The 24,568-nt window shown below is 35.3% G+C and overlaps 1 protein-coding gene and 1 long non-coding RNA gene across 6 annotated transcripts in view; both read left to right on the top strand.

The window, feature by feature from the left end:
• The window catches only part of LOC135127835 (puratrophin-1-like), a 529,067-nt gene that overhangs the window by 369,657 nt on the left and 134,842 nt on the right, over positions 1-24,568 (top strand). The gene's annotated exons all lie outside the window — the stretch shown is intronic.
• LOC135128357 (uncharacterized) lies at positions 17,570-18,389 on the top strand. Its single transcript, XR_010280377.1, has 2 exons — positions 17,570-17,771; positions 17,830-18,389. It is a non-coding gene; the product is annotated as an uncharacterized LOC135128357 (long non-coding RNA).

Genomic DNA, 24,568 nt, shown 5'->3' with positions numbered 1-24,568 from the left:
CTTTGTCCGGCACGAGGTTGCTCTAAGCAGGTTAGATCTGAGTAGGTTGTAGATGCTTTTTTAAACCGACCCAACTTTCTGTAGGTGATTGGTTGTTGATCATTTGTAGTGGTCACAAACAGGGCTGGAGAACCAGTTCCCGAATCCAAATTTTATGTTCTTTTAATTGAAGTAAAATTTGCGCCGGTCTAAATTTTTCCCGCGTTTGTTCAGCAGGTCCCAATACGCCGCGGGACTTTGAAACTACTTCAAAAAGAGGTAGACACAAGAGGTTCACAAAACAAGGGAGGTCCACTTGATTTTTTCAAACTATTTTCAACAATAGAACAAAATAGTTCCTCGAGATTCTTTCAAATTAATTCAAAAACAAAACAAATTGGGTCCCTAAGATTCTTTTAAACTACTTCAAAAATAAAACAAGAGAGATCCCCAATATTTCTCTAAACTACTTTAAAACCAAAACAAAAGGGATCCCCGACATTCCTTCAATCTACTGCAAAAAACAGAGACAAGGAGTCCTCAGGATTCTTTCAAACTATTTCACAAACAAAATAAAAAGGGGCTCCAAGATTCTTTTAAACTACTTCAAAAGCAAAACAGAAGGTATCCCGAGATTCTTTGATTCTACTTCCAAACCAGACACATGGGGTCACCTAGATTATTTCAAACTACTTCAAAAACCAGACACAAGAGGTCCCTGAGATTCTTTCAAACTACTTTAAAAACAACGCGAGGGATGCTCAGCATTTTTTAAAACTACTTTAAAAACAAGCAAAAATGATTTCCCAAGATTCTTTCAAACCACTTCGAAACCAGACACAACAAACTCTTTAAAGAACAGAACAAATGGAGCGTCCGAGATTCTTAAACTACTAACTTCAAAAATAATTCGAAAGGGGTTTTCGGGATTTTTTCAAACTACTTCAAAAACACATCAAAAAGGCACCCCAAGATTCTTTTAAACTACTTCAAAAACCTAACGCAGGTGGTTCCCCAAGATTCTTAAACTACTACAAAAATAAAAGAAAAAACATCCTAGAGATTCTTTCAAACTACTTGAAAAACCAGACGCAAGGGATTCCTGAGACTCTTTCAAACTACTTCAAAAACGGAACATAGGGGAGCCCCGAGATTCTTTCAAATTACTTCAAAAACAAGGCAAGGGATCCTCAGCATTTTTTTAAATTACATTAAAAACCAACCAAAATGGGTTCCCAAGATTTTTTCAAACTACTTCAAGCCCAAACACAAGGGCCCTCCGAGATTCTTTCAAACTATTTCAAAACCAGACACAACAAAGCAGTTAAAGAACAGAACAAATGGAGCCCCCGATATTCTTAAACTACTAACCTCAAAAATAAAATAAAAGGGGTCCTCGGGATTCTTTCAAACCACTTCAAAAACACAACATAAAGAACCCTAAGATTCTTTTAAACTACTTCAAAAACCTGACGCAAGTGGTTCTCCAAGATTCTTAAACTACTACAAAAATAAAACAAAAAGCTTCCTCGAGATTCTTTCAAATTACTTCAAAAACCAGACACAAGGGATCCCTGAGATTCTCTCAAACTACTTCAAAACCAGACACAAGGGCCTTCCGAAATACTTTCGAATTATTTCAAGAACAGAACAAAAGGAGCCCCCGAGGTTCTTAATCTACTAACTTCAAAAATAAAACAAGAGGGGCCTCGAGATTTTTTTTTTCAATCTATTTTAAACAACGCGAGGGATGCTCAGCATTTTTTCAAACTACTTTAAAAACAAGCAAAAATGGGTTCCTAAGATTCTTTCAAACTACTTCCGAAAGCAAGTGATTATCCAAGATTCTTAAACTACTACAAAAATAAAACAAGAAATATCCTCGAGATTCTTTCAAACTACTACAAAAACCAGACATAAGGGATCCCTGAGATTCTTTCAAACCACTTCAAAAACGAAACATACGGGAGCCCCGAGATTCTTTAAAGTTACTTCAAAAACAAGGCAAGGGATCCTCAGCATTTTTTTTAAATTACATCTAAAACCAACCAAAATGCGTTCCCAAGATTTTTTCAAACTACTTCAAAACCAGACACAAGGACCTTCCGAGATTCTTTCAAATTATTTCAAGAACAGAACAAAAGGAACCCCCGAGGTTCTTAATCTACTAACTTCAAAAATAAAACAAGAGGGGCCTCGAGATGTTTTCAAACTACATACTTCAAAAACAAAATAAAAAGGAGCTCCAAGATTCTTTTCAACTACTTCAAAAACCAGGCACAAGGGGCCCACAAGATTCTTTTAAACTATTTTAAAAACAAAATAAAAGAACTTTACTAGTTTTTTTCAAACTACTTTCAAATACAGCATAAAAGGGGTCGCCAAAATTCTTAAACTACTTCAAAAACAAAACAAAGATTATTTCAAAATACTTCAAAACCAGTAAGTAAGGGGTCCCTGAGATTTTTTCAAACTACTTCAAAAACAAAACAGAAAGGGTGCCCAACATTCTTTTAAACTAATTCAAAAACGAAACAAGAGAGATCCTCGATATTTTTTCAAACTAATTCAAAAATCAGACACGCGTTGTCCCCAAGAATCTTTCAAATTGCTTCAAAAACCAGACACAAGCGATCCCCAAGATTCTTTTATAGTATTTCAAAAACCAAAGAGGTTCTTGAGATTCTTAAACTACTTCAAAAATAAAACAAAATCGGCCCTCGAGATTCTTTCGAATTGCTTCAAAAACAAAACAAAAGGGATCCCAGAGATTCTCTCAATCTACCTAGAGAACCATACGCAAGTGGTCCACTTGATTTTTTTCAAACTACTTTCAAAAACAAAACAAAAGAGGTCCTCAAGTTTCTTAAACTACTTCAAAAATAAAACAAACGGGGTTCCCGAGATTCTTTAATAATAATTATCAAAATAATATACTTTTATGTAACATTTTTCTGCTCGTGTAGAATAAACTTCTTCATGAAATTTAACATATAATTTAACATATACCAAGCACGATAAAATGTAGCAACATTGTAGCGTCATAACTGATAATTTCCTAAAACAATGTTCGCAGTCAACTGAAAAACTTAGGTTAGATATTATTCGGATTGCTCATCGTGGTAGATTAGATAAGCGATCAGCGGCCAAGGAGTGACCCAAGACGAGAATGTTTTATGTCAGTCTAGCGTATACACGACCATAATAAACCGCAGGCAGAATATTTTTTGACACAATATCACGTGGTGCTTTAGGCAGAATTTTGTTTTACATTTTTAATTACTTGCTTACTTTAAGAGACCACTATCAAGCTACTAACGAATTTAGAGATTCTAGATGTTCAACATTTAAAATAATATTTTTTTTTATAGTAAAATAATATGATTTTGTCTTTGACTTATTTAATAGTAATTTATTTTCAGCAAACCAATCAGAAAGCGTATTTTTTCTTGTAATTATAGTATTTGCTAGACCCAAGTATTAAGCTGGTATCATATTTTAAAATTATTATGTCATGAGCCTCTTCATCTTTGACAGTATTCTCAATGTCATTGATATACAACAGGAAGATACTGGGACCACGCATAAATCCTTGCGGTACCCCGTAAATAACTGGGAGATAATAATTAGAAGTAGTACCCTCTACTCCTGCTATTTGATGCCTCGGAAATAAGCAAGACATTATTAAGTTTTGTGATGTTATGTCGATGTTATGTGAAATTAACTCCAAGGTAGCTATTTTTTTCGAAAGCTTCACAAAGGGGGTCCCCCAGATTCTGACAGACTACTTCAAAAACAAAACATTGAGATTCTTTCAAATTATGTATTTCAAAGACAAGACATCATTGGTAGGGGCGGATGGGTGCATCTGGAAATCAGGAATTTTCCGGAGGCACCAGTACTCGTGGGACAGCAGAATCCACATTTTATGTAATTTTATGACGTAAAATTTCGGCTTTTCTGGCGCCGCTCCGGTCTAAATTTTTCGCGCGCTTGTTCAGCAGGTCCCATTCCTGGTCACGAAAGTTCTTGTTCCACTGGCTGCGATCCTTCTCGGCAAGAAAGATTCGATTAGCGCATAGCCTTTGGTGCTGGTCGATTTTCGCGATAATCGCACACCTGCATCTGCCTTAATAAGCGAAGTCGTATCCACGGCACGGACAGAATTATTATCCTTTTATCTGTTTTTAGCGGACACGAGTGAGATTAATAGAGGAGGACTGGAGAGAGGAAAATAATTACCGAGGGATTTTTCGAGCTCGCGGGTGTTGCACACACGAACCAGTCGCAATCTCGGCAGAAGCAGTCGCATTCTTATTTCTCCAGATAACATCTCCAAACAGGTGTTAAATTCCATTCGGATTGTTTTAAATAATGGGATCTGTCAACGGCGCGCTGATCATTTTTATAGATTCCTAGGGTTTATCCCGTCGTAATTCACAGGGTAATTATGGTGGATGAGGAGTTATTTAAGAAGTTGCCCGTGAGTTATAATAGGTTCGGATTTTTATTGAGATTAATAACTAGACGGGTAAGACCAGGTGTTAGTGGCGAATGAGATGGAATGGATTGGTTACATTGCGAAGAACATGTTGGAATGACATTCCACCAGAGTGGGAAGAAGATTAATGTAAACATGTTTTTTGTGGTGTGCAGAAAAAAGCGAGATGAAAAGCGCTCATTAGATCATTAATCAGGATTCATTAATTTCTAGACTTCTTCGCTCGGAATTAATTTAACATGATGATGAGGGGTTGGACGGTACAATAGCAGGTCAAATCGCAACATATAATTCTTGATAATGCTTTATTGCTACAGTTGTCATTAATTCGTCAGTCAAACCGTCGACCTTGACCGCTATGTTTGCGCAATGCTCGGGCGTAACGCATTCACGACCATGTTTGTCAAGCACTCGATCAAAAGCTTGACAAGTTCATATTCCAACCGCACCACCTCCACTTCCATTATCTCATATGAAAGCTCATCATGTTCGATCCTCCACACATCTATCCGTTTAATTACTATGATACACTTTCCAGCATCATCCGTGTATGTAAATATGTAAATCCCTTCGGTCTTCTTTGCATAACACATGTTACACAACAAGCGGAGGATAACTGAAGTCGAAGAACGAGAAATGGTGCCTATTAACGTCAATTAAGACTTAACGCTGTACGAACTAATCACCTTAACAATTTTTTTTAATCAACTAAGTAAGCGGTTCGTTTGCCAAAACTGCGCACTGGCTCCCCAAAGTCGCTACGTGCTCAGTCGTTCCCCTAATTGATTTGCGCAGAACAAAAGTCGATTAGCGTTTTAATTGCGAAGAGAAAGAGTTACTTCACCGAAACCTGTGTGAGTCACGGTGTCATGGACCATAAAATTTAGAGCTTTGCCGAGTCAAGGTCTGTGTCTTCTTCTTTGTTGTGTTACGGCGCGACGACCGTTGGTTTTAGGAGCTGTTATTCATGACGTTAATGAGTTGAGTTATTAATAAAATTGAATTATTCATGTCGAACCGTTGAGAAGATGGTAATTTGGGCTTCTGAGTACGGCGACGAAAAAATCGACGCGCCGTATTTGGCGGTCTGTCCGGAAATCGAGCGGAAAATTATTGTTTGGTGCGATTAAATGGCAAGGCTTGGTAACCGTTAGTGGCAGAAAAGACATGTGAGACATGGTGTAATCCAAACGGGAGAGGAATTTCAGTAAATCTGAAATAAGAGAGGTTGTTAGAACATGTTATATTATATGACATGGAACTTGAGTTATTTTTCTGTTGTAGATAAATATTTTTATGGAAGTACACAGAAAATTGGAAAGTGGCCAAGCAGAAACATAGAAGACTAAAAAAGTACGGTTGTTACATAGAGACGAGAAGATTGAAAATGTTGCTACTGGTTTAAAATAAAAACAATTTGAAAACGGAACGGAAGAACATTAAAAAGTTGATAGAAAATCGATTAATGGTGCTTGTTAATCGACGTGCAAACGATGATGTAGGCGATAGGCTTAAATTACTTGACTTGCAAGATAAATTGTTGAGAAACGTGTAACTTTTAATAGTTTTCATTTACTTCTTACTTCATAGAAATTCAATACTGAAGCATTAATTTTCTATTATTTGTGTAACGTAAAACGCAAACTTTTTCATACGGGACCATAATTATCTAATCATCCTCACCAACAAAGTAACAAGGTAAAATGTGTGATAGTGAATAGGATTTAAATTTTATAAAATAATATACTCCTACACTTGTGGTTTATGCATCCGCCGTGAGATTTTCCCAGAGGCATCCAAATTTTTGCAAAAAAATCGAAATTCTATAAGCGCCTTTTGTACTATTATTATTAGCGCACTGTTATTACTGTTATCTATATTTTTGTAATAAAATTTCGCAAAATCAAATTTTATAATATTCCAAAGAAATGGGATTTGTTGGACTATATTTTAGGGGCGAGGGAAGTTCTTTCGAAACACCCTTCGACCAATTTTTTCCTTTTTATGTCGTTGATTGTGTCAATCAGTTCAAAATAATGTAGTTCTAAAAATGTGTTCCTGCCGATTTAAGGGTTTATATCGATTTCTCAATACAAAAAAAAAATCGTGAAAAGGTCAGAGTAAATGCACAAAAAATACTTCTTCCTTCAGTGATCTTAATGAATTTTGAACTTTTAACAAAAACAAAAACAACACCAAAACCACAGTAGAAAGGCGTATCATAATATTCTTTGTTGTAATTTGGAATAAATAACAAAATCTTTTGTTTATTCCTGTTATATTTACCCCTCGTTTTCAGCACTGATTAATGTTTTCGTAATAAAATATCAACAATCCTTGTTTAAACTCATGTGCTGACCTTTACTTAAATTTATCTTCATGCTCGTAGTTTGGAAGACTTAAATTACGATATTTTCTCGAATAACCGAATACTTTTTCACATTCTCTGCATTTAAGGTTAAGTTTAAATAAGTTTCAAAAATATTGTTTGTGTTAATAGTGCTGACAACATTTTGGTATAATTTTTTACAAGTACGAATACAAGTTAAATAAGTATTGTAATAGGGTCAACGTTTCATGACCCCTAGAGTATGACAATAATAGGTCTTCCGTTTCCGTCTTGCCTCTACGTGTCGATTTACATTACATAGATAATTTCCGAAACTACTAGATCGATTATTGTCAAATTTTAGATGTATGTTATGCATATTGTGTAGATGGTAAGTCGCTAACCAGAATTGGTCTAATCGTTTCCACAATATTGGGGTGCGTCATCTGCAAAATTTTCAACAGTAAAGTTATTGAAATTTTCTTATGGTTTATGAATCCGTGTTGAATTTTCACCTTAACTATCCATATTTTTGGAAAAAAAAAATTGATATTGTATAACATTTTGCACGCCCCGAGTTATTAAACAATTTTTTTTACTTGGTACTTTTTGTTTACTTTTGTATTTATTTCTTTCGGTTTTTCTTTTTTTTTATTACCCTTGTCCATAATTTAGGTTTTACGTGTTGGGCATTGAATTGAATTAATAATAATAAAATGTTTTAAGGTTACCCGTAAACAAAAGAAATATTTCTCTGTTATGCTCCTCCTAAACATGCCATTTTACAATTTTGACGCATAAAGTTAAATTTTATAAAATAACAAGTAGTCACCCAAAATAATATTCGCAACGTTTTGCTCATTCGTTAATTAAGTCTATTTCGAGTCTATTTCGAGGAGAAAAAAAATCAATCAAATTTCATTTTCTTTTAACGCATCCAATGCTTATTATCTGAACGTGCTTATAGTGGAATTCTTTCGAACGTAAAAAACGTAAACAGTTGAAGTTGAGTTAATTCTACTATTTTCTTCCCGAGCGTAAGTCTATCGACCGAATTGCCACTTTCATATTTTCTTAATTTGATTGGACACGAGACTCCGAAACTGCTGGACCGATTGTTGTCAAATTTTGCACATATGTTAGAAATATCATGTAGATGATTAAATACTAACCAAAATTTGGCTAATCATCCCTACCAACAATTTGATAACGTCATCCCCAAAATTGATAATTAAAAGTTTTTTTAATTTGATAAAATAAGATACTGTTGTACTTGTGGTGTGTGAATCCATGTCGAATTTTCACCCTAGACATCCAGAATTTTTAGAAAAAATTTAAAACTGAGTAGAATAATTTTAATATAACTTTTTTACCCCTTCTCTATTTTCTCATAGCGCATGGCATTTGCCAAAGTCAGTCTTACCTTAGCAAGTACTAACCCCGCCAACCCACCCTTTATTTTCTCGGAAGGTATGGCATTTGCCAAAATCAGTCTTTATCTGAGCAAGTACTAGCCCCGCCCACCCGCCCCTATTTCCTCAAAGGATATGTCATTTGCCAAAATAAGACTTATCTTAGCAAGTACTAGTAATCACTACCCTCTAAGGAAATAAAGGGCGGGTGGACGAAGCTAGTACTTCTAACATAAGTTTTGTTTTGGCAAATGATGTATCATCTGAGAAAATAGGGGGAGGGTGGGTGTTGCCAGTACTTGTTAAGATAAGACTGATTTTGGCAAATGACATATCCTCTAAGAAAAGAGAGGGTGGGTGGGTGGGGCTAGTACTTGGTAAGATAAAACTGATTTTGGCAAATGACATCCTCTGAGAAAATAGGGGGCGGATGGGTGGTCCTAGTACTTGTTACGGTAAAACTGATTTTGCCCCTATTAATCTTGTTAAAACTGGTGAAATTTAAAGGTGCAAATTTCCATAATAACGAGTTAAATTCCGAAATGTGCAAAACATGATGAGTTTTTACTTGTGATTTATCATTACATTCATATTTTTATATTTGCTTATACAGGTGGCTCAAAGAAATTAATGAATGTGTCAATTTATTTTATTGATTAAATCAGGAATGGTTCACTCCATTTTCCCACAAAATTTTGAGAATACAATACTGTTATTTTTAGTGTTACAGTGCACCAATCCAAGGCGTCCTTGCAAAAATGGTGATAACGTCCATCACAAAATTCTGTAAAGTAAAAACTCAACTCAAAAATGCTGGATATGTTTCACTGTAGTTTAGGTGCGAGGGAAGTTCTGCCGAAACAGTTTCGACCAATTTTTTACAATACGTAAACAAAGTAGATAACTTTAAATATTGTTATACATACAGTTCGAAATGAACTGAAATCGTAGATTCTTTTTCAAGTTTGAGGAAAAAAAAAAGAATGAAGAAGAATTTTAGATGCAGGAGTGCATGAAAAACAAAAAGAAATGAAAGGGGAAAAATATGACTGGACGAAAATCGAGATACTCTAATAGCAAAGACAGTACTATGGATAATAGTCGTAAAAGGTTTTCTTAAGCTTTAGTCATAGACTCTCAAGCAGGTAGTAAATAAAAATTTTGATGATGAGGATAAATTGGTTTTAATTCTTGGAGAGCTGAACCAATCTTTAACGTTTAAATAAAAAAAAAACCTTTGATTCATTTCTGTATAGAATTTAAAAAACCAAACTAATTTAAAAAACTAACATTGCTCGAGGTATTGCTTTTGAACTGAGAATTTTTGTGTACCTCCAACATTTTCTAAATTAGATAATTAAAATATCAGTTTTTTCTTTATTTTCCTTGCTTTGAGTGTTCAAGTGTTCAGAACAAGGCCCCTGAAGGAAGCACAATCCATTAAACAACAACAATTCAACAAATTTTATTAAAATTATTTATTTTATTTACTCAGTTCCAAGGAATATGGATGCATTTTTAATCCACAAATAAAGGACAACACTACAAATTTTAAACCAATTAACTTGACCAAATTCGCATATAAAATATTAATCTAGAATTCACAACAGTCAGTCCAGTAGTTTTGGAAAGAAACCAACCAGACGGAAACGTAAGACCGAAGTGTTTAATATTATAGGAGCTATGAAGTGTCCAGAAAACATGAAATTACCTACCCTTCAGAGAAGCCTAATCCTCTGGAAGTAAAATTAAACATAAAATATTCATTGAATATAAAGGAAAATATACAAAACAGTACACATTTATATACCTAATAAAAAAAAAACTGTCAGTTTTCTAATGTTTTTGAATCGTCATACTTTACAGGGTTTTTATATAAATACGACATTTTAATTTCAAATTATGGACCAGTTCCAAGCTAATTACTTGATTAGCGCGTAATATACAGGGTGAGTCACTAAGCGTGCGTTCCTCGATATCTCATTAATTAGAAATAAAAGAATAAATTAAGGCCAAAATTGTTCGGTTCTTTTAGTACTATTTTTAAAATTATTTTTCGTTATACAAAGTGTTTTTTTAAGGCTCAACACAACTTGAAATTTTTTAGTATTCGTTCTTCTAAAATGTCGATATGTCTCTTAACAAAGTAAAAAATCCCAGTGTCAATTTTAAATACAGGAAATATTTACCAAAAAGAAAAGAAATATCGATATTTGAAAATTGAAAATAAAAAAAAAATGTATAAACACTCTATATATTAAAATTCGATTTAATTATTATTACAACAAAGCGCGTACTTTTATTTATCGTTCCACAAAATTATTATAAGGCATACTTTAAAAGTGACCCTATTGCGATTTTTTTGTGAACCCTCCTATTGCCAAAAAAATGAAAGACAATTGGAGTAACGTGGCAACGTCGCATCGGAATTTCAATAATAAACTGTAGTTGTAAAGTCTAGAAAGAAACTAATGAGAATTAGTAAAAAAACAAAGTTAAGTGTTACACCTTAAAAACAGGACACTCTGTATAGTTCAAAGTAAGTTTGAGTATAGTCCGTAAAATTTTGGTCTTTGACTTTTTGTTGTAAGTATATCTAGTAATAATAATAATCAATGAGCTGTCGGGCACCGCGCGCTTAGTGACTCACCCTGTATACTTAGAAATTTTATACGACCGCCCACGCAAATCAGTAGCTATAAATTCACTTACTGAAATTAATTTGACAGTTATTATAATTGATTATTGTTGTACCACTTTTTAGATGAATTGAAAAACCACTACTTTTACGTTAATGATCTCCGTCAACTCGTAAATGGAATTTAATGGAGCCTCACTATCACTGTGTCTAGTCATTTTATTGAGATGTTGTTCTTGTATACCAACCTTCACCAGACGAGAAATGTCTACTTCTTATGTTCACTTCAATCTACGGAAAAATTTATAGACTCAACTTTCAGTAGATTCTAAACAATGTCATAGAACACAAGTCGAGTTATCTATTTTGTATCAACTAAATCACAACTTGTTCTTCTGCTCTGCCAAGCTATTCCAGAATTGTCTGATGACACGTCCTAGATACTCATCTCATCATCTTTCGTGTTCATAGAAGAGTCGGTGAACATTTCAACAATTTTGGCAACCCACTCTCCAGATTTTTTTTGCTTTCTGCTGTCGAAGCGCTAACGATCTTATCTTTAGATTTATTACCAAAACTTTTGACTCGTGTGTTTAATAAAAACCGCATGTGATGGTCTTAGAGCCTTCCCAGTGAAAGCAATACCAATAATCTAGTCAAAAGCGTCACGTCTAATAAATTGAGATGTTATTATGAAACATTAATTAGCTCTAGTCCGCGCATTATAGTAGGCAGAGATGCAGACATTTTGATCTTTCAGTAGATAAAACGTTGTCCATGTCGTCTTATTTACAACTAATAGCTATATTTATCAAACTCCTGCCATTCACACTCCTCATTGAAAATTTCAACATAATCACTCCACGACCCATCATAGCTCTATAATGATCCCATGAGCCGTCAAATCCTCATCTCGTAGGAGTTGATGGCCGTCTTCTGCTCACCCCCCGTCCTAGCATTACATAATCCGAAATTAACGACGTGTTAATTCGTGTTGGAAAGGCGTTTTTAAGAGCACAAACCCAGCTAATTGAAACGTCAACTCGACGTTAACATTTCGTAATAGAAAGCGAACTCGAAAATTGACAGAGCACCTTGAACGTGACTTTGTTTAACGTCTACACTCTCCTGAAACATTGCAAGATGAACCCCGGAGCATGGGCGCCGACCTCGCGGGCGCCAGGGCCGGGCCCCACGAAATATTCAACAGAACCAACACGGGAATTGTCCAAGATGTCCAGAAAACTCAGAGTGTCGTCTTGTTTTATTCTATGTTGAAGCTGGAGTATTTTGGAAAAAAAATCGCACATTCCCGGAGCGAATTTTTGAGTCGCCGCCCATGCCAGAGCCCACACAGCGCTTCGCACCTCTCGTCGGTGCAAATACGGTCCGTGGGAAAATTGACTTTTTCAGTTTACACGAAATGCGGGAGAAAAACGGTACAAAACCGTGTTAAACGTATTGTAACGAAGAAAGTGCCCGAGCTTTCCCTATTTGGAGCGGTTGATTTAATTACGAAGCTTGCCGGTACAAAAATCTAAGTGCTTTTACTGCATCGCAATGGAAAAAAATCGGCTTTGGGCTAATGCAACGTAGCGCTAATTAGGCTGTTTCCGGGACTGGTTAATTGGTTTTCTCTTCGCCGATGACCCGGTCGAAGTGTCGATGAATAAATAAGTCGTATGGTGATAAGCGATCGATTTGCATATAGAACCGCAGAAGTGAGTCGTCAGTATTTTATCCGGGTGTCTGCGGGTCAGATAGGAAGAATACGTAAGTTTATGGCTTTATAACGTGCTTTTGGATTTTATGGGAGGCGTGCGAGAGAATTCATACGGAGTTGGACGTTTTTATGTCATTGGTGATAACGGAGAAGCGGGGGATTGGTATTGAGGTGTCAGCGGTTTATGGTTTATAGTGCTTAAAACTTATTAAAATTTGTTAGAAAAATGTTGAAAAGGTGCGTGGAGGCAAGTCACCGTTAGGTAGCGCTTCCAAAATGGAATAACTTTATAATAAACAATGATTTACAAAGGAATTTAAGAAAGAAGCAAAATTTAACGAAATTGAAGATACAAGGTAATAATTCGTAATAGTAACGAAGAAGTCGTAGAGAGTGATGAAATTGTATCAACCTAGATAAAATACACAGAGATCCAGTGTTCTGGAGAAGTCGAGAAAATAAAACTCATGGTGTCACCTAACAATTTAAAGTTTAACATTTCTGGAAACACATCTTTTCAAAAACAAAATACAAGGAAGTTCCAAGATCTTTTCATTATTTCATTACTCTTTAATAAAGATACTGGGGACCTCTAAAATTCCTTCAAAGCCAAACACTTGGGATCTTGGGGTTGTTTCAAATTTTTTCAAAAATAAAACACAAGGGGACTCAAAGCTACTTACAAAATTTTAAAAATACATCAGTAGCTGTTAATATTTTTTCAAACTCTTTCAAAAACTCAAGTAACCTCCTAAGATCGTTTCAAATTGTTTCATATTTTTTGAAAAGGTACCAGGACCTCTAAAGATTCTTTCAAAATTTAAAAACTAAAGCACCTGGGACCTCGGGGTTGTTTCAAATTTGTTTTATTCTTAAAAAAGACCCTAGTGACCTCAAGATTTTTCAAACTCTTTCAAAAACAACACACAATACGCCCCAAGATCTTTCAGATTTTTTCAAATACAAAACATAACGAGCCCCAAAGAATCTTTTACGTTTTTTTAAAGAACATATTAGAACTTTCTAAAAATCTTTCAAACCCTTTCAAAAACAACCCGCAAGAAGCCAACAAGATCTTTTCAAAATTTTTCATCTCCTTTAGAAAAAAATACAAGAGGCCCTTAAAATTCTTTCAAACTCTTTCAGAAGCAAAAAGACAAACAAGGAACGCCAAGATCTGTTCTGATGTTTTCATATGCCAAACACACATCTTTGCAAATTATTTCATATACTTGGAAAAAGATGCTAGGGACCCCTAGAATTCTTTCAAAATCTTTCAGAAGCAAAACAGCAGGCATCTCGCAGATTGTTTGAAATTTCATTCAAAAATAAAACACGAGCCCTCTAAAATTTTTACAAGGAACATCAAGATCTCTCAAACTTTTTCAAATACGAAACACCAAGGTTCCCAAAGATTCTTCTATATTTTTAAAATATATTTAAATATTTAAGACACTTGGTCTCCTAAAGATTCTTCCAAACCATTTCAAAATCACAATCATAAAGAACCTCTAATATCTTTTCAAATTATTATTATTGAATAAAACTGAAGGATTCGAAAATATTTAAAAATTATAAACACACAAGGAACCTTCTAAAATCGCATGGAGTTCTTTCTTTCATATTCTTTGAAAAAGACACTATCAACTCGTGAGATTCTTTCAAACTCTTTCAAAAGCTAAACAGGAAGTATCTTGAGGATTGTTTGAAATTTCTTTAAAAACCAAAACCCAAGGATCTTGAAATATCTGCAAATTTTTTCCAGTAGCGCTTACAATTTTTTCAAACTCTTTAAAACATAACGTAGGTAGCCCCAAGATCTTTTCAGATTTTTTTAAATGTTTTCAAATACGACACACAAGAGGCCTCAAAGATTCTTTAACATTTTTTAAAAAAAGGTATTAGAGCTCCCTAAAATTATTTCAGACCTTTTTAAAAACAAACCACAAGGAACCACCAAGATGATCTTTTCAAATTGTTTCATCTCTTTTACAAAAGATTCAAGGGACCCCTAAACTTCTTTCAAACTCTTTCAGAAGCAAAACATGCAAAATTAGTCGTATTTTGCATATTTTTATATATTTCAAAGGACGATTCTGGAAAAATCTTAGGAGTTATCGAAGAAATGAAAGCGGGAGTGTCTTCTGCGACCCGAAATCAACAAGAAAATGTATTTCGTGAAATTAAGAAAATTTCATTGAAAATTGGTCATATTTTGCATATTTTGATATATTTCAAAGGACGATTCTGGAAAAACCGTAGGAGTTATCGAAAAAATAAAAGCGGAAATGACTTCAATGGCCCGAAATCTACAAGAAAATATATTTAGTGAAATTTCGAAAATTTCGTTGAAAATTGGTCGAAAGTTGGGTGTATTTTGTATTATTTTATATATTTCAAAGGACGATTCTGGAAAAACCATAGGAGTTATCGAAGAAATGAAAGCGGGGGTGACTTCTGCGGCCCGAAATCTACAAGAAAATGTATTCAGTGAAATTTCGAAAATTTCGTTGAAAATTGATGGAAAATTGGTGGTATTTTGCATATTTTTATATATTTCAAAGGACGATTCTGGAATAACCATTGGAGTTATCGAAGAAATGAAAGCGGGAGTGACTTCTGCGGCCCGAAATCTACAAGAAAATATATTTAGTGAAATTTCGAAAATTTCATTGAAAATTGATGCAAAATTGGTGGTATTTTGCATATTTTTATGTATTTCAAAGGACGATTCTGGAATAACCATTGGAGTTATCGCAGAAATGAAAGCGGAAATGACTTCTATGGCCCGAAATCTGCAAGAAAATGTATTTAGTGAAATTTCGAAAATTTTGTTGAAAATTGGTCGAAAATTGGTAGTATTTTGCATATTTTTATATATTTCAAAGGACGATTCTGCAAAAACCGTAGGAGCTATCGAAGAAGTGAAAGCGGAAATGACTTCTGCGGCCCGAAATCTACAAGAAAATGTATTTAGTGCAATTTCGAAAATTTCGTTGAAAATTGGTCGAAAATTGTTCGTATTTTGCATATTTTTATATATATTCAAACGACGATTCTGGAAAAACCGTAGGAGTTACGAAAGAAGTGAAAGCGAAAATGACTTTTCCGGCCCGAAATCTACAAGAAAATGTATGTAGTGAAATTTCATAAATTTTGTTGAAAATTGGTCGAAAATTGGTCGTATTTTGCATATTTTTATGTATTTCAAAAGATGATTCTGGAAAAACCGTAGGAGTTATTGAAGAAATGAAAGCGGGAGTGACTTCTGCGGCCCGAAATCTTCAAGAAAATATATTTAGTGAAATTTCGAAAATTTCGTTGAAAATTGATGGAAAATTGGTGGTATTTTGCATATTTGTATATATTTCAGAGGACGATTCTGGAAGAACCATTGGAGTTATCGAAGAAATAAAAGCGGCAGAGACTTCTAAGGCCCGAAATCTACAAGAAAATGTATTTAGTGAAATTTCGAAAATTTCGTTGAAAATTGATCGAAAATTGGTTGTATTTTGCATATTTTTATATACTTCAAAGCACGATTCTGGAAAAACCATAAGAGTAATCGAAGAAGTGAAAGCGGAAATGACTTCTGCGGCCCGAAATCTACAAGAAAATATATTTAGTGAAATTTCGAAAATTTTGTTGAAAATTGGTCGAAAATTGGTCGAATTTTGCATATTTTTATATATCTCAAACGACGATTCTGGAATAACCATTGGAGTTATCGAAGAAATGAAAGAGGGAGTGAGTTCTTCGGCCAGAAATCTACAAGAAAATGTATTTAGTGAAATTTCGAAAATTTCGTTGAAAATTGGTGGAAAATTGGTCGTATTTTGCATATTTTTTCATTTATTTCAAAGGACGATTCTGGAAAAACCGTAGGAGTTATCGAAGAAATGAAAGCGGAAATGACTTCTATGGCCCGAAATCGACAAGAAAGTAAGTGTTTTCGTATTCTTTAAAAAAGGCACTAGCGACCCTTAAGAGTCTTTCAAACTTTCCCAAAATAAAATATAAGGAACCCCCTAGGATCTTTTCAAGTTGCTTCAAATTCTTTGAAATACGTATATAGTAGGGAACTCTGGAATCTTTTAAAATCTTTAAAATGCAAAACACCTGGGATCTCGATTTCTCTCAAAAATATTTCATATTCATATGCAAGGGGACTTCAAGCTATTTACGCATTCTTAAAAAAAGACGTAGTAGCCCTTAACATTTTTTCAAACCATCAGAATCAAAATACAAAGAGACTCAAGATCTTTTGAGTTTCTAAAAAAAAAAATATACAAGAGCGTGAAAATTCTTTTACACTTGCTTTCAATTTCTCGTCTCAGTGTTAGGTACTTTGTTAGTCGTAGTCGTATATTCTCCTAGGGACTTTTTTTAGCTCTCACTGTTTCTTCTTGAATTTTGTTCTTTGTTTCTATATAAGTGTTTCTTTTAGGTCACTCAGTTTCCATATTTCTTTTTAATAGTTCCGTCGTTGTTTTAGCATTTTTTCTTGCTATCTACGTTCACTTGTCCCATGTTGATTTCTGTATTCTTCTTTACGTTCTTCCGTTATTTTTTCATCTCCTTCACTTTTTTATTTCCTTTTCTTCATTCCATCACTCGTTTGCTTTACTCTTTAACACACCAACTTTTCGTCAACACTTTTTACCCATCAAATATTCTCAGAAGTTTCGGGTAATCAGAAATTTGAAAATGAGGTAGGTACATTTTCGATCAAGTCGCTTAAACCGGAAACTTATTAGTCGACGTGGCTTAATTTTAAATGCTGTGACTAAAATCCACCATTAGTAACATAGTTTGAAACCCAACCATACTGGTTTGGACTAGAATTTAGTTACGCAAAAGCTCATTTTTATTCAAAATAATATTAAGAATGTCGCAATTTACCTGAATTACAAGGACATTGTTGACGTCAACTGCAAACACTGCACAAAATTTTGTTACCATTTTGTACAGTAAAGAACTTCTCACTGATTGGTGCAGGATGTATCGCAACTTACTAATATTTTTCATTTCATTTTCCCTAATGGTAGATGTTACCAAATCTGTTGTCTGTGAACCAAATTGTTCTCTAGTTTTGTGTCGACCCATAGAAAACTGTGATGGTCCTAACCAGGTAATCAAAAAACCACTAGGTGAATGTCCATCCTGTGACGTTTGTTACACTATTGTGGGTAAATATTCGATTTATTTGAAAGCTTCGGGGTATCCTGAATGTTTAAAATCTTTAAGGTGAAAAAGAAAAGTGTGGTGAAACCGAAGCAACATTTTTTGTGTGTGAAGTAGGACTTACATGCCATCATGGAAAATGCAGGAAAATTAAATAACTGCTCATAAATGACATTATTAAATATTAGGCAACTTAACACAACAAAAAATGAATGGACCACGAACATTCCCAATTATGACCCAAGTAACTGTTCATTATTTTGAATTAATCGTTTGTCACGGGTCCATCATTGTACGTGCATTGTCCCCATTAAAAACCATTAGATTTAATATATTATCTGTCGTCTGACAATAATTTTGAATAATGATGTGCTGGTAAAGTTATTAATCAATTTTTTTTTCGGCCACTATGTGAAACTAATTGTTGTTCGGCCCAGGTAACCCTCTGAGAGTGGCCATCTGCTTGGAATTCTCCCCCTGGAACTAGCATGCAGTCGTTAAGGATGATGGGGTTTATATTGTATTATCATGTAATCGGCTCATCTCGAGATAATTGTATCTTTTCTAATGGTAGTTTTGTACGAGAGGCTGTTACACTTAAATAAACTAATCATTGTTCTCTTGAGTGGATTAAATTTTAGGGTAGGTACTCAAGAGTTCGCTTAATCGTAAATTCCCATCTCAGTCTCTGGCATTGTTTTGTTTGATTAATAATATCATAGATTTATCAAGCTTTCATTTTTAGTATCTATAGAAATCAAAATTTCTTGAACTTGCCGGAGTCCGTATGTGGCCCCACTTTCTTCCAAATGCGCCTATTGCCATATCATGACTAAAAACAATAACTCTGCACATTATCGACTCACGATCGAAAAATTTCACCTTGTGATTGTAAAAACTCATTCGGATGCCCGATTTTGTATCTGGGACGGGATACACTCCGGGCACTCTTCGTTTTCACTTGCATGATTGATATTTACTCGCTTTGTTGATATTCCTCGATCGGCAAACATTAAAAGTCGATTCTTTCAAGGTTAGGATCATCTTACGAACAATGTGTTCGATAATACCCGGAGGATCATAATTAAGTCATATTAAATCATGAATGGTAGTTGAGTCATTACGGAAGTGCATATTTATTGGTAATTTCCTGCCGTTGAACGGCCGTAAAGCTTCTTCAGTTTCACTGTTTTGCTTCTTTGACAATTTAATGAAGATAATAATACAATTTCGAAGAACCTTGTACAAGACAAAGGACAATTACCTGGTTTAACGGAGAGAAGATCTGCGGAATGTGAGGCGAGTTGCATACGGCCTGGACTTAAGTACATTCTGATCGCCTCGTTAGCAAAGCTAACACCGGTCTTACAAGGCCGCAAACTAATTAAGTCAGTGATTATCTGTGTCTTAATTTCCGGGATTATTTATTTGTCGAGATTTTCAAAAATGTCTAGGATGAATCGGGTGGGTGATCGGTATTGATTGTAATTGAGTCATTAAGTCAAGAAGACAAGAGATCCCCAAGATTCGTTAGTTTCAAAAACGAAATACACAGAGGTTCAAGATTCTCGCAAATTAGTTCAAAAACATAACAAAAGGGGTCTCTGCGGTTCTTTCAAACTACTTCAAAAACTAGACCTACAGGTCCCCAAGATTTTTTCAAGCTGCTTCAAAAATGAAACACACGGGAGCCCCGAGACTCTTTCAACTTACTTCAAAAAGAAGGCAAGGGATCCCCAGGATTCTTTCAAACTACTTCAAAAACCAGACACAGGTTTACTAAAAATTATTTCAAACTACTTCAAAAACCAGAGACAAGTTCCAAAAATCTTTCACAAACCATTTCAAAAACGAGGCACAAGGGTTTTCCGAGATTCCATCGAACTAATTCAGCAACAAAAGAAAAGGGATCTTCAACATCCTTCAAACTAGTTGCAAACCCAGGCACAAATGGTTCCTGAGATTCTTTCAAAGTATTCCAAAAACAAAACAAAAGGTATCTCCGGGATTCTTTCAAATCACTTCAAAAACCAGAGACAAGAGGCCCCTGAGATTCTTTCAAACTACTTCAAAAACGAAACACGGGAGCTCCGAGATTCTTTCAAATTACTTCAAAAACAAGGCAAGGGAACCTCAGGATTTTTTCGAACTACTTCAAAAACAAAACGATGGAGGTCCCCGAGATTCTTTCAAACTCCTTCAAAAACCAGAGACAAAAAGTCCCAGAAGTTGTTCAGACTGCTCCAAAAACCAGGCACAAGGGTTCCCCGAGATGCTTTCAAACTATTTGAAAAACGAAACTCAAGAGGTCTCCGAGATTCTTTCAAACTACTTCAAAAACTAGAGACAAAAAGTCCCAGAAGTTGTTCAGACTACTTCAAAAACCAGGCACAAGGGTTCCCTGAGATGCTTTAAAACTATTTGAAAAACGAGACTCAAGCGGTCCCCGAGATTCTTTCAAACTACTTCAAAAACCAGACACAGGGTTCCTAGAAATTATTTCAAACTACTTCAAAAACGAGAGACAAGTTCCAAAAATCTTTCACAAACTATTTCAAAAACGAGGCACAAGGGTTTTCCGAGATTCTATCGAATTAATTCAGCAACAAAAGAAAAGGGATCCCCAACATCCTTGAAACTAGTTACAAACCCAGGCACAAATGGTTCCTGAGATTTTTTCAAACTATTCCAAAAACAAAACAAAAGGTATCTCCGGGATTCTTTCAAATCACTTCAAAAACCAGAGACAAGAGGCCCCTGAGATTCTTTCAAACTACTTCAAAAACGAAATACGGGAGCCCCGAGATTCTTTCAAATTACTTCAAAAACAAGGCAAGGGAACCTCAGGATTTTTTCGAACTACTTCAAAAACAAAACGATGGAGGTCCCCGAGATTTTTTCAAACTCCTTCAAAAACCAGAGACCAAAAATTCCCAGAAGTTGTTCAGACTGCTCCAAAAACCAGGCACAGGGGTTCCTCGAGATGCTTTCAAACTATTTGAAAAACGAAACTCAAGAGGTCTCCGAGATTCTTTCAAACTACTTCAAAAACTAGAGACAAAAAGTCCCAGAAGTTGTTCAGACTACTTCAAAAACCAGGCACAAGGGTTCCCTGAGATGCTTTAAAACTATTTGAAAAACGAGACTCAAGCGGTCCCCGAGATTCTTTCAAACTACTTCAAAAACCAGACACAGGGTTCCTAGAAATTATTTCAAACTACTTCAAAAACGAGAGACAAGTTCCAAAAATCTTTCACAAACTATTTCAAAAACGAGGCACAAGGGTTTTCCGAGATTCTATCGAATTAATTCAGCAACAAAAGAAAAGGGATCCCCAACATCCTTGAAACTAGTTACAAACCCAGGCACAAATGGTTCCTGAGATTTTTTCAAACTATTCCAAAAACAAAACAAAAGGTATCTCCGGGATTCTTTCAAATCACTTCAAAAACCAGAGACAAGAGGCCCCTGAGATTCTTTCAAACTACTTCAAAAACGAAATACGGGAGCCCCGAGATTCTTTCAAATTACTTCAAAAACAAGGCAAGGGAACCTCAGGATTTTTTCGAACTACTTCAAAAACAAAACGATGGAGGTCCCCGAGATTTTTTCAAACTCCTTCAAAAACCAGAGACCAAAAATTCCCAGAAGTTGTTCAGACTGCTCCAAAAACCAGGCACAGGGGTTCCTCGAGATGCTTTCAAACTATTTGAAAAACGAAACTCAAGAGGTCTCCGAGATTCTTTCAAACTACTTCAAAAACTAGAGACAAAAAGTCCCAGAAGTTGTTCAGACTGCTTCAAAAACCAGGCACAATGGTTCCCAGAGATGCTTTCAAACTATTTGAAAAACGAAACTCAAGAGGTCCCCGAGATTCTTTCAAACTACTTCAAAAACCAGACACAGGGTTACTAAAAATTATTTCAAACTACTTCAAAAACGAGAGACAAGTTCCAAAAATCTTTCACAAACTATTTCAAAAACGAGGCACAAGTGTTTTCCGAGATTCTATCGAATTGATTCAGCAACAAAAGAAAAGGGATCCCCAACATCCTTGAAACTAGTTACAAACCCAGGCACAAATGGTTCCTGAGATTTTTTCAAACTATTCCAAAAACAAAACAAAAGGTATCTCCAGGATTCTTTCAAATCACTTCAAAAACCAGAGACAAGAGGCCCCTGAGATTCTTTCAAACTACTTCAAAAACGAAACACACGGGAGGTTCGAGATTCTTTCAAATTACTTCAAAAACAAGGTAGGGGAACCTCAAGATTTCTTCGAACTACTTCAAAAACAAAACAAAGGTGGCTCTCGAAATTCTTTCAAACTGCTTGAAATATCACTCACAAGAGGTCTCCCGGATTCTTTAAAACTACTTCAAAAACACAATAATGGGGATTCCTGGAGATTTGTTCCAGTTACTTCAATGAAAAGGCAAGGGATTCCTAAGATTTTTTCAAAGTTAAAGTACTTCAAAAACAAAACGAAAGAGGGTCCCTAGATTTTTTTTAAACTACTTGAAAAGCCAGACACAGAATTCCTATAAATTATTACAAACTACTTCAAAAACCAGAGCCGAGTTCCAAAAATCTTCCAAAAACTATTTCAGAAACAAAGTACAAGGCTTTTTCGAGATTCTGTCAAACTATTTTAACAACAAAAGGAAAGGGATCCCCGATATCCTTCAAACTACTTCGAAAACCAGGCACAGGTGGTCTCCGAGATTATTTCAAGATACTTGAAAACAAAAGATATAAGGAGTCCCCGAGATTCTTTCGACTACACCAGAAACAAAACAAAGGTGGTTGCCGAAATTATTTTCAAACTACTTCAAATATCAGTCACAAGATATCCCCGATATTCTTTTAAACAACTTCAAAAACCTGACACAGGGTTCCTAGAAATTATTTCAAACTACTTCAAAAACCAGTGACAAGTCCCAAAACTCTTACAAAAACTATTTCAAAAATAAGGAAGGCACAAAGGTTTCCCGAGTTTCTATCAAACTATTTTAGCATTCAAAAGAAAGGGATCCCCCAAGATCATTCAAACTACTTCCAAAACCAGGCACAAGTGGTCCCCGAGATTCTTTCAAACTACTTCAAACAAAGCACACTGGATCCCCGAAATTCTTTAATTTTACTGCAAAAACAAGACAAGGGATCCCCACGATTCTTTCAAACTATGTACTTCAGAAACAAAAGGGATGCCCTACATGCTTCAAAGTATTTCAGAAACAAAACACAAGGGCTCTACAAGATCCTTTAAAATTATTTCAAAATCAAGGCAAGTGGTCCTAAAATTCTTTCAAGGGTTAAGTTCCCGAGATCCTTCAAACTGCTCCAAACAAAAAAACTAAACGGGTTCGGGGAGATTCTTTAAAATTTCTTCAAAAACAAGACTTAGGATCTCCGAAATTCTTTCAAACTACTGCAAAAACAAAACACAACGGGATCCCAGGATTCTTTCCAAATTACTTCAAAAAACAAGACAGGAAACTCCAAGATTCCTTTAAACTTCAAGAACAAACAAAAGGAGTCCCCAAGATTTTTTCAAACTAGTTCAAAAACAGAACAAAAGGAGTCCCCCAGCTTCTTTCAAATTACTTCAAATTTAAAACAAAAGTGATCTTCCAGATTCTTTCAAAGTACTGCAAAAATGAAACACAACATTCTTTCAAATTACGTTAAAAACAAGATAGGGTATCTCCAAGATTTCTTCAAACTGCTTCAAAATCAAAACAAAAGGAGTGCCCAAAATTCATTCAAACTACTTCAAAAACAAAACAAAGAGAGTCTCCGGGATTCTTCCAAACGACTTCAAAAAGAAAACACACGGGCAGGGGGGCTAGATTCTTACAAATTACTTCGAAAGCTAGACAAGGGTTCGTCACGATTCTTTCAAACTAGTTGAAAAAGCAAATAAAAGGAGTCCCCGAGATCATTCAAACTACTTCAAAAACCAGGTACCAGGGGTTCCCGGGATTCTTTCAAATTACTTGAAATACAAATGGAATTTTCCAAAGGTGCCAGTAGGCTTGGTACATCAGAGTACCGGTACCTGAATCCAAATCTGTACACATAAAAGTGTTCATCCTAACTGATCAACATAGAACCTAATCTGCTGAAGCTACAGACATGAAATTTGAACAGTTTGTAATGTAAGCACCCACCAAGAAAGGATTGTTCAAAATTTCACCCCCAAGGAAGTAAAATAAGGGATGAAAATTTGACTGTGAGTCCCGTGATTTTTTATACTGGTCTAAATGTTTCTTGCACTGGTTCAGCAGATCCCATTCGCCCCTGCTTGGTATCAAGTTTCTCGAATATGCTGTTTTACTACGAAATTAAATACGACAGGGAATCGCCACAAAATTCTTGCCACAAGGGCGTTCCTTTTCAAAAAGTTTGCAACCACAGTTCTAGAATGTTAACTTATCGCATTAAATTCCTCATAAAACTGCAATCAAAACGATGACCCGAAGAAAAAATCGTATTCAATTTGGCACGGAACGGGTTTCACACACCACGGATTCCTGCGGTGAGCAACAATCAAGCAATTTACTCCAAGTAAAACTGAATAATTTCACTTGCAATTATCCGCAAACAGCGCTAGGCTTTAATAGCCTCATATTTTAAAAAGTCGCAATTTCATTCACGTACGCAAAATTTACAATCAATCCCAAATATAGCAAACGACAAGAATCCGACATTGTCCTCCGCACAAAGCCCATTTAATTATCCTCCTACTTTCTAAAATCGAAAAAACCGCAGCTCCGCCATATACGTTCCCATGCAGATG

The sequence above is a fragment of the Zophobas morio genome, unplaced genomic scaffold (assembly GCF_036711695.1).
Source record: "Zophobas morio isolate AGI-343-1 ecotype UQ-CSIRO unplaced genomic scaffold, CSIRO_AGI_Zmor_V1 ptg000012l, whole genome shotgun sequence".
Lineage (NCBI taxonomy): Eukaryota > Metazoa > Arthropoda > Insecta > Coleoptera > Tenebrionidae > Zophobas > Zophobas morio.
Note: the sequence above shows the minus strand (reverse complement) of the source record. Positions and strands in the feature narration are given on the sequence as shown.